Source organism: Rosa rugosa, chromosome 6 (assembly GCF_958449725.1).
Source record: "Rosa rugosa chromosome 6, drRosRugo1.1, whole genome shotgun sequence".
Lineage (NCBI taxonomy): Eukaryota > Viridiplantae > Streptophyta > Magnoliopsida > Rosales > Rosaceae > Rosa > Rosa rugosa.
In genome coordinates, this window is record NC_084825.1 from 8,903,118 (window position 1) to 8,913,754 (window position 10,637).

At 35.5% G+C, this 10,637-nt stretch overlaps 1 long non-coding RNA gene across 1 annotated transcript; it reads left to right on the forward strand.

Moving 5' to 3' along the window:
- Window positions 1-6,360: 6,360 nt before the first annotated feature.
- On the forward strand, window positions 6,361-6,988 carry LOC133713972 (uncharacterized). Its single transcript, XR_009848372.1, has 2 exons — window positions 6,361-6,455; window positions 6,566-6,988. It is a non-coding gene; the product is annotated as an uncharacterized LOC133713972 (long non-coding RNA).
- The last annotated feature ends 3,649 nt before the right edge of the window (window positions 6,989-10,637 follow it).

Consider the following 10,637-nt stretch of genomic DNA (forward strand, 5'->3'; position numbering starts at 1 on the left):
AGCCAATCTCTCCCTCGCACGCTCGATCTCACTCTCATGAACCTCAGTCCCTCAATCCACCCTCAATCCCTTTCACCCTCTCAAGCTCACACACACTCTCATCCTCCTGCGATTCCGGCAAAGCAAGTTTGGGTATGGAAGTTTTGGGTATAGAAGTTTGGGTAAAGTAAGTTTGGTAAGTCTTCAATCTTCAAGTCTGGGTTTCTCGGTTTCTTTTTTTCACTCTTCAAGCTTCATTCTTCAATCAATCGGTCTCTTGCTTTCTGGGTTTTCAATTTCATGTGTTCAATTTGCAGCAAAGCATAGACATCCTCAAGTTTGGTTCGATTTCTGGTTCGATTTCGAATTCTTCAAGCTTGGTAAGTTGCTGCCTTTCTGGGTATTCCGTTCTTGTGTATGATACTATGAATAATGAATGATTGGTAACTGAGAAGAGTTGTATGAATATTTGCTTACTGTCTTCCTGTTATTGTCTTACTGATTTGAGTGATTTCAAACAAAATCAAGATGAATATCATAGTTGTTCATCTTTTGTTCATATACCCAAAGTGATTACCTTTAATTCACTTTTCGATTTCATGTTTTCAGTTGTAGTAACTGATTTATCAGCTTTTATAATCTTTCAAGACAAAACCTTTTATTGTTTCTTTGTTTTGTTAATCGAAGATCATAGTTCATATATGAAATTTCGTTTTTTTGTGTAGCCTCTGTTCTAGCTTTTGAATAATTGCAAGAACAACAGGTTTTTTTAACGTTGTTAGACAGAAAGAGTAAAGTAAAACAAATGAAAGAGATCTGGTTCTTAATCTGATTTTGGGCAGCCAATCATAGAATCAATCATACGGTTATTTCACTAATGTTGAAAGATTTTAGTTTTCGTTATCCTGTATGGAATGAATACATGGGAAAATACTTTCGTCATTGCATATTTTATCTTTCTCATGATTCAAAAGAGAAAAGTTTTTTGGTCGAGCTTTTGTGTAAAAGTAGTTAAATTCACAGAAAATTGAATGCAAATGGTTTGATTTTCAGTTGCAAAGAAATTTATAGTGGAATTCGACTTCGTATTGATGCTTTGAACTGTGATTTTGGAGGTTAGTGTGTCTGTGCTTAAAGGAAGCAGCTTCTTTGCTGTTTGAGTGAATTAGAATTTGGGTAAGTTGCTATGTGTAATCATAGTGTATTATGTTTTCACTATTGAACTACATACTAGAAATTGAATTAAATGTATATTTGGACTGCTTTTTAACAGTTAAATTATGTGAAATTCTTGGATAAGATCAGTTCTAAATTCTTCTATATTATGAATGTACGTATGTAGAGATTGTTCCCTACCCATTCCACTTCAATTTTCACCTTTTTCTGCTATTGTTTTATTAATTTTTGTGTAGTTCAGTTTTGTTTGAATCAATTTTATGCATCTCTAATTATTGGAAACATTGAAATTCAAAAAGTATAAACCATGTGTTTCACAATTGCAGCAACCAAAAGAATCATTAGTTTTCTTCCTAACCAAATCTTAACTGAAATGAAACAGTTTAACCAGTGATTAATATTGTTTCAAAATTATTGTTCTGTGTTTAGGGTATTGTAATTAAGAATTAGGTGAGAGCCAGTGAACCCAGCCATGCTAATATATATTTCCACTTTCTTTCGTCTCTGTCTCTTTTTAACTCAATGAATTTGTGTTTTGGTGTGTGGAGCTATTAATTCCTTCATTGCTAAACTGATGGCTTATGATTTGATCGTTTACATATTATTAGCCCATGTGTTTATCTTGCAAAGTTGGAAAAATGTGTTTACGTCAATACTCAGGTCATTAGATTTTATGATTATGCATCATTTGGTAAAGTAAAAGAAATGTCAACAATTAATGTCACGAGGACCTTTTGGAACTTCTGTTTGAGAACATGGGTACATTTGTACAAGTATTCATTTATGCTCATATTGATTTATATCAGTTTCATGGACATGAGCTTCTGCAAACTTAGTTTCTCTATCATTGACGGTTCATACATAACACTTGATACTTGATACTTAATACTTGATTATCTATATGCCAAGACATTCATGTAGGGTTCCAATATTTTATATATAACTAGGATGAGAAGGATGAACAATTATATACCCAATTTCCTGCAACAAACTTTGAGGGCTAAAACTGATGAAACTAAAGAACGGCACTAAGCAAGTCTTCACTGTTAAAGGAATCTTTGCCAGAAACTATTGGACTTTTGAAGTTTTGATATTTGGCATCTGTTTTGCCAGTTTTGAAATTGTATCAATGATAGATATATTGATAGCTATGTGATGGATAACATACACTCAAGCTTCTTGCAATTGTGAAACAAATGCAATACCAATACGATTGATCATGATAATTTATGTAGAATTTGTCTTTGAGAACAACAAGCTTCTACAGTCCATTTATAAGTGATAGATTATAATATTTAGGTACATTTATAATTGATATATAGTTATTGTTAAACTGCTTTTGTACTTGATTTAATGATCTGCAATATGCATATAACTTCCATATGAGTGACACTCACGCGCAAAAAAAAAAAGAAAAAGATATGAGTATCCTAATCACTTGTAGTCCATAAATTGCTGATCCAAGAAGTCATGGATAAGTGCTAACTTCTTTTGGAATTCTGCAGAAACTGCCTTACAGTACAGCTCTCTTCTTTCGATATTGCATTGCTATTGTTGTTGCTGTAGTGAAAGGTTGGAGTACTGGGAATGGTGATTAGCTAGGCTGTGACTTAAGCAAATTAAGGTAAGCAGTAATCTTCTGGTAGTTTGTTAAATTAGCTAATTGGTATGTTGATGAATTTAGTTGGTTGTTTGTATCTGTTTATATGCATGTGGTGAACTAGTTTGGTGATGCTAAATTTAGCTCCTAGCTGTTGTATATGTGTATATATCTGGAAAAATGATGGATGATATAGAATTGAATTATGCTGATCCTAGGTGATAGTTTAACCAATTGGTATGTTTATGAATGAAATTGGTTCTATATACCTATATACATATACATTATATATAGATGTATGAGTTCAGTGCTCTATGATCCTAGGTCATAGTTTAGTTCCTAATTGTTGTTTGTGTGTATGTATAAGATGGAAAAAGGATGGATGCATGCTGATAGGAGATTGTTGAGGTTTCAAACAGGGTTTGAGGATTTTCTTAAGTTTGCTTCAGCGAATGCTGCTGACAAATCAAATATCTGCTGTCCTTGTTTGAAGTGTTGTAACACTAATGGATTTTCCATTGGAGTTATTAAGGACCATGTATTTTTTAATGGCATTGTGACTAGTTATAAGAATTGGAAATGGCATGGAGAACCTTCTGTCAAGAATACGGATAGAGTAGGTGAATCTGAAACAGTAGATATGAATTGTAACCAAGATATGGGGGAAAGTGAGGATGAGGAGATATCTAGTGACTCGAATGAGTTTCTAAGGTTTGTGGAAGATGGAGATAAACCTTTGTACCCCGGTTGTACAAAGACAACAAAGTTGAACTGTCTTATTCAAACATTCAACTTGAAAGCAAAACACGGAATGACTGATGCTTGTTATTCCGACATGCTAGTCATGATTGGCATGTTGCTTCCCGAAGGGAATGAGGTACCCGGTTCTCTATATGAGGCTAAAAAAACACTTGCAGCATTAGGGATGGAGTATGAAAGGATTCATGCTTGTCCAAATGACTGCATGTTGTATAGAGGGCAGCATTCTGAAGCTACAAGCTGTTTGATCTGTGGTGAATCACGATGGAAATTGGGAAGGGATAAAGTTGAGAAGAAAGGGGTGCCTAGGAAGGTATTGTGGTATTTCCCACCAATCCCAAGATTCAAAAGGATGTTTCAATCAACAAAGACAGCAAAGGACTTGACTTGGCATGTTGAGAATAGGAAAAAAGATGGCATGATGCGGCATCCATCAGATTCACCGACCTGGAAATTGGTCGACACAAAGTGGCCAGAATTTGGTAGAGAAGCTAGGAACCTTCGTTTAGCCCTTTCCTCAGATGGATTTAATCCCCATAGTTCTTTAAGTAGCCGGTACTCTTGCTGGCCGGTTATCCTCGTTACGTATAACCTTCCTCCATGGTTGTGCATGAAGAGGAAGCACATGATGTTAACAAAAGTGTGTTTATATATTTGTGTTAGCAAAAGTTAAAGCAGAAAGAGTCTGATGGATCGATTACCACACAAGGTTCTGATGATGTGCTCACTTTGGCGTTGGGGAGACCCGAGCATCCTGGTAGGGTACGGGGAGTTGGAGGATATATCAAACCAGCTTCGTTCTTTGACCTGCCTAAACGACGAAATAAAAGTGTTGAAGAGACAGTGAGGAAAAGTGTGAAGAGGATATTGGAGGAAGAGAAGGAAACCATTCTTGCAAAGGAAAGAGCTTTATGGCAGCAGGAGAGAGAAAGAGTGGTTACTGAGGAGCGTGCATATTGGACAGCCAAGTTTGCAGAATTAGCGTCAAAAATTGATGAAAAGAAGCTGCCATTAGAGTCACCAAAACCTGTCACAACCCTTCAAGATCCTGGTTCAGGACAAGGGAGTTGTTCCCGACATGCTGAGAAAGTTATGCAGAATAATCCGGACGGTGAGCTCAATGCAGTGAAGAAGAGGTTGGTTTTAAATGATGATGCAGCTGGATTGTTAGTTGAAGAGAACCATGAAGTTCCAGAAGGGAACCCCAAAGTAACGGCAATAATCGAGGAGGAGGTTAGAGACATCATGGCTCCCAAAACTTCCGCAAACACAGATCTGGTAACACCATTATTCCCTTCATTTATCTCTTTTCTCATTTTCTATAGTTTGCATCTTTAGTGGAACTATTAATGAAACTAAAATATATGAACTAATTGTTTATTTTCATTGTTTGTCTTAGGAGACGACTGTTGCGGTGCATAAGTGTGAACTGGCAGTAGATAGGGTGGACAACATTGTTGCTATTGGAACAATTATTCAAGTGAATGTTGCATCGAGCGATCAGCTGATACATGGTGTTCCATTGGGAAAGGAAAATATGCGCGTCTCAGTTGTTCGAGCCATTGTTGATGATGCCCTGTTACCTATTCCAGTGAAGGATGAGATTGTCACTGTCAGCGACGCCATTGGTACTTGTGTTGCCTGACCAAGAAACCTGGTTGTTATCCCTGGAGAAAAGGCACCCCTTAAAGCCATTGAGCAGAAGGTAACCAAGCAGTCTTATATAGATTTTAGCTAGTTTGAAAATGGTTTTGTTCAATATGCAATATGTTAATCTGGGAAAAGTTGATAACATGTACTCTTATTGGTTTACACAACTAGAAAAAAAATCGTGCTAATACCAAGAAGAGAATGAGAGATGTATTTGATGATAATGAAGACCTTGAAAACTTGCCACCGAATCTGCCAACAACATTAAAGGATTTGTGCACGTGGGGGAACAATTTCCTTAGAGACGGGGTCACCATCCACACAACATTTGATGCGGACCTTTTCGGCCGTTCAAAGAAAGTCTGTCTGTTTAGAAATGATCTCTATACCATGGCCAACAACCTAGAAGTATCAAATCGTGTACTAGTGTTTTACATGAGGTAAGGAATTATTAAAGCAAGCTGGGTGCATATAGTCAATAATTCATTATACGATTGAATTTTGATTGTCATGTATCACTGTTTATTTTGAAGTACTTTTAACAGTTTCATATTCCAAAATAATTTGTAGCTACCTTCATGAAGTCTTGAAGAAGTGTAGGATGGTGGATATGGTTGCCTTTGTCGATCCTGATCAGACTGGTACAGTTGGGTGTGGAAATCCCACTGAAAGGGCTCGGTCTTTGTCAGATCGCTATAGGCAAGGGAGGTTAGGGCAAATCTTTGTGGTTCCATATAACTCAGGGTACGTAAAAAGTAATTTAAGCATCTAGTCTGCCAAGTTATATTGTTAATGGTAATATAACAGATTTTTTTAATTTTATGTTATCCTATAGTGCTCATTGGATGTTGACGATTGTGAACCCAAATGAAGAAGTCGTGCACTTCATGGATCCACTTAAAAGGCGACTCGATACTGGGGAATGGAAATCTATTGTCAACAAGTAAGTCTCTTATATTGTACTATAGTGATTGATCAGTTGGTGTTACTTGGTCATGTACTGGACTTGTTTACTAAATATCATTTTCTATTTGAAGCTCTATTAAAATCTATAATGCTCACAAGAATCGGAAAGGAAGGAAAGTAATTCAATGGAAGAATCTTGCTGTGAGTCGGTTGAACTTTTTGTAGTGGTTAGTTTTATGTACTTCATTGTATTTCACCTTCCATTATCTTAATTCTGTATTTTCAGGGCATTCCGGAGCAAAAAAATGACAAGACTTGTGGATATTTCATTATGCGTTACATGAAAGAAATTGTGGAGGACAAGAACTTGGATTTTAGTATGAAGGTAAAATTGATCAACTGCTTACCTATGGACTTTATTGTTTAATGATATAGTACGTGCATGCTCTGTGCATGAAACTTTCATATTTAATTTGCTGCATTTCCTTATTGCAGTGGGGAACGAGGTCAAATTTGGTTTACACAGTCAATGATATTGATGAGATCCGAGCGGAATGGGCTGAGCATGTTTTGAAGTTCCCAGAAAATTAAGTATCAGCCTATATATATGCTTTTGTTTCTGGTAGGTTATGAGCAGTAGTAGTGTCTAGGAACTGCTTTTGTGCATTTTGACAGAACTGCCTATATATATGCTTTTGTTTCTGGTAGGTTATGAGCAGTAGTAGTGGCTAGGAACTGCTTTTGTGCATTTTGACAGAACTGATGGAAAGTGTTGAACAAATGCATGCAGTTGCTGTAACTACTCTATGGATGCTACTAGGTTTTTGTCTTAGTTAGATTAAGATCCGTGCAACAATGGCAGTCATTAAAATCATTTAATGTAAAGGCTAGCATGCTAGCTAGTTTAGTATTATGCTACTGATGGGAATGTATTTTGGTGGGTTGATTTATGCAATGAGGAATTTGTTGATTTCAGATCTTATAATTAATCTGCCTTTCTCGATTGACTACTGTATAGAATGAGGTTTGCTATGGTTCAAATCCAACAAATGCAGGTTTATGATATGTTGTATCACAAATACAGTAACAACAGAAAACTGAAGTTCAATTCACTGTCAAACAACAGATATGCCTTTAACAGACAACAGAAAACTGAAGTTCAATTCACTATCAAACAACATAAATACTTCTAACAGACAACATAAAAATGAAGTTCAATTGATTATCAAACAACAGAAACGCGAAGTTTTATTTTCTATCAGACAACATAAAAACTTAAAATTGTGGTTGGAATACGAGACAGACGACATAAAAATAAAGTCTTACAACTATTTAGACGACATATGAGCATAATTTACCCAATTATAAGTGATTTACAAACAACAATTAAATGTCGTTAAAAATGCATTCAAACAACAGATTGTCAAACAAGTCTTTATTTTGGTAACTTCAGACCACATATATTTGTTTTCTTATTTGTCTTCAGACGACAGAGGTTTTATTAAAACTATAGTTTTTACCTCATTTCAACCACATTAATATGTCGTTGTATATGATTAATAACTACAGAAAGTTCCATATCCTTCAAAGTTGGGTTGTTCAGACGACAGATCCTTACAAAACTTCTGTTGTCTCGGTGAGAACAGACGACAGAGGATATCTGTAGTCTGATGCTATAAGAGATGACAGCTGGATAGACTACATATAATTTGCATATCAGACGACGTCTGAAGCTATTATTGGCAAGCTATTATTGGCATAGTGTTCGGCTCTACCAAAATGTCTTCCTTCTCTTACCTGGCGGTCATATTTCATGACGAGTTATCAAACGGTTGAGTGTTAGACAACACCCAAATTTGGATTCCTCTTTCCTTTTGCTTTTCTACTTACAAATTCTAATTTGAGATCTGATTTTCAAGAAATTGTTAAAGTTCTAATTTTGTTAGTTTGTTTTGTTTTGAGATGAGACACATTGGACCTTGTTAATGTCCTTAAACTTAAACCCGGATTAGAGGATTCCAAAGGGTGTAAAAAACAAACCAAGATGAAGAATTTGGGAGTTTGTGGAGCGTAGGCCAAGAGCATGTCTTGTGGTCAAAATCCAAGTGTGAGGTTTCTTTGGTTCTATATGCATGGACCTTAATGGATGACAAGTGCCTAACTTGGCCTTATTTGGTTATCATCTATTTGCATTATGGAGCTAAATGGACGATCTTCGAAGAGTTTGCGCTTTCTAATCCTTCACTCTTATTTTCCTAAGCATGAATTAATGTCTTTATATTTAAGTATTTATAGTACTAGTCTAGGCCAATTAAGCATATTCCCCAAAAACATTGATAGGATCTTAACAGTTTCATACCACATTAAGAACTATATGGTGTTTTAAGTGTGAGATGTTTAAAAAACCGCTTTTAATAAATTGTTTTTAACACTAGGAAAATTTTTGGTTGGTCTTATACCTCTATCTTGTTTCACAATTATTCATGACGATACATTGAGGATAATATGTGATTTAAGTGAGGTAGTAAGGTTAAGTAATTTAATCCCTTATCATTTTTCTTTATTTTTATTTTTATTTTTATTTTTATTTTTATTTTTATTTTATTTTATTTGTTGTTGTACTATATTTTGAAAAATTCAAAAAAAAAAAAATTGAAACATTTTGAAAAATATAAAAATAAAAGAAAAAGAAAAAGAAAAATAAAAATAAAAGAAAAAAGATAAGGAATAAAATTACTTAGCCTTACCACCTCACACTTAAATAACATACTGTCCTCAATGTACTGTTATGAACAATTGTGAAATAAGATAGAGATATAAGACCAACCAAAAATTTTCCTTATGTTAAAAACGATTTATTAAAAGCGCTTTTTAAAACATTTCACACTTAAAACATCATATAATTCTTGATGTGGTATGAAGTTATTAAGATCCTATCAATGTTTTGGGGAACATGCTTAATTGGCCCAGACTAGTACTATAAATACTTAAATATAAAGACACTAATTCATGCTTAGGAAAATAAGAGTGAATGATTAGAAAGCGCAAACTCTTCGAAGATCCTCCGTTTAGCTCTATAATGCAAATAGGTGATAACCAAACAAGGCCAAGTTAGGCACTTGCCATCCATTAAGCTCCATACATATAGAACCAAAGAAACCTCACACTTGGATTTTGACCACAAGAAATGCTTTCGGCCTATGCTCCACAAACTCCCAAATTCTTCATCTTGGTTTGTTTTTTACATCTTTTGAAATCTGCCAATCCGGGTTAAAGTTTAAGGACATTAACAAGGTCCAATGTGCCTCATCTCAAAACAAAACAAACTAACAAAATTAGAACTTTAACAATTTCTTGAAAATTAGAACTCAAATTAGAATTTGAAAGTAGAAAAGCAAATTTGGGTGTTGTCTAACACTCAACCGTTCAGTAACTCCTCATGAAATATGACCAGGTAAGAGTAGAAAGAGATTTTGGTGGAGCCGAAACTCACTTGAATACACTTCTCTCATCCAAACCTTATCTAGACATCGTATTCAATCGGATGGGACTAGTTGTGAAGAGTGAATAAACTCGACGTTACAGAGATGAAATCCAAATCCTATTTATTTAAAACTACAAGCTCTAATCAAAAGAAATCGTCAAAGCACTATATATTTAAACAACAAAATTTAAATAAGTAACTAAAGGGTGAAATTGCGCAAGTAATAAGCAAACAGAAAATAGGTAAGACTATCTTAATAATTTCAATATGCTCTATTTAGTATTTTCTTACCATAATTTACAAATTTACTTACCTAAAATATTTGTAGAAAAATTTCCAAAATTAAACTACCACACAAAAACTACCAAATATATAAAAGAAAGTAAAGATAAACTAAAAAAAAATTGATTCTCTAGCCCCACAACAACCTAATAGGGATTGAGTTTTACCTTAATTCCCAGCAATGACTCCAAAAACTTGTTGGTGGCATCACTTAACTTATATTATGTGCAATTATGTGTGATGTTACATATTTTCAAGATTAAGAGGTCAACTTGTAGTAAAGGGAAAGTAAGAGTATCGTACTCAGATGATTGAGTAACTCCACCCTAAGCTAGATACTCACTAAATAAAAAAAATAAAAAAACTGTCAGACCTCAAACGTAGAGACCTCTCTCTCTCTCTAAAAGCTAGGGTTTTTTTTTCTGCGTCGTCAGTTCTCTTGTCCGGCGGCGCCCCCACATCGGTGTGGGCCTCGGCCTTATAGCGTGTGGCCCATGAAGCCGGACGGGCTCTTCCCTTCTTGGGCGTGTAAGTTCTTCCCGATGTTCTCCCAAACGATGAAGGTTGCGGTGGGTCTCCCTTACCTGCGCTCAACATCGATCAATCGGCGAGAGACTGGATCGGTGCTTCTGTATCAGGGCTCGAATGCGTCAGATCAGAATTTCTCTGGCTTTCTTGATTCGAGGGTTGGTTGGATGAGTTTGCATAACTAGTGGTTGTCGTTGGTTTGGGTGCGAGTTGGGTGGTGGGTTTGGGTTATTGTGGTGGCGGGCTCCGATGGTTTGGAGGCGTTAGCTTCGA